The following is a 401-nucleotide window of genomic DNA, read 5'->3' on the forward strand; positions in this document are numbered from 1 at the left end:
GTACACGCGCGGCTCCGCTCCGTACACCTCGTACACACGCGGCTCCGCTCCGTACACCTCGTACACACGCGGCTCCGCTCCGTACACCTCGTACACACGCGGCTCCGCTCCGTACACCTCGTACACACGCGGCTCCGCTCCGTACACCTCGTACACACGCGGCTCCGCTCCGTACACCTCGTACACGCGCGGCTCCGCTCCGTACACCTCGTACACGCGCGGCTCCGCTCCGTACACCTCGTACACACGCGGCTCCGCTCCGTACACCTCGTACACACGCGGCTCTGCTACATCCACACTGTAAACCCCTCCTGACCCCACACATAAACTTCAGCTCATCCAGCACCATGACAACCAGCACAGCAGAGTCCTGCATCCACTGAGGCCCCTGATCATGTGAC

Source organism: Phyllobates terribilis, unplaced genomic scaffold (genome assembly GCF_046119375.1).
Source record: "Phyllobates terribilis strain yellow unplaced genomic scaffold, ASM4611937v1 Scaffold_36__1_contigs__length_13169755, whole genome shotgun sequence".
NCBI classification, from domain to species: Eukaryota; Metazoa; Chordata; class Amphibia; order Anura; family Dendrobatidae; genus Phyllobates; species Phyllobates terribilis.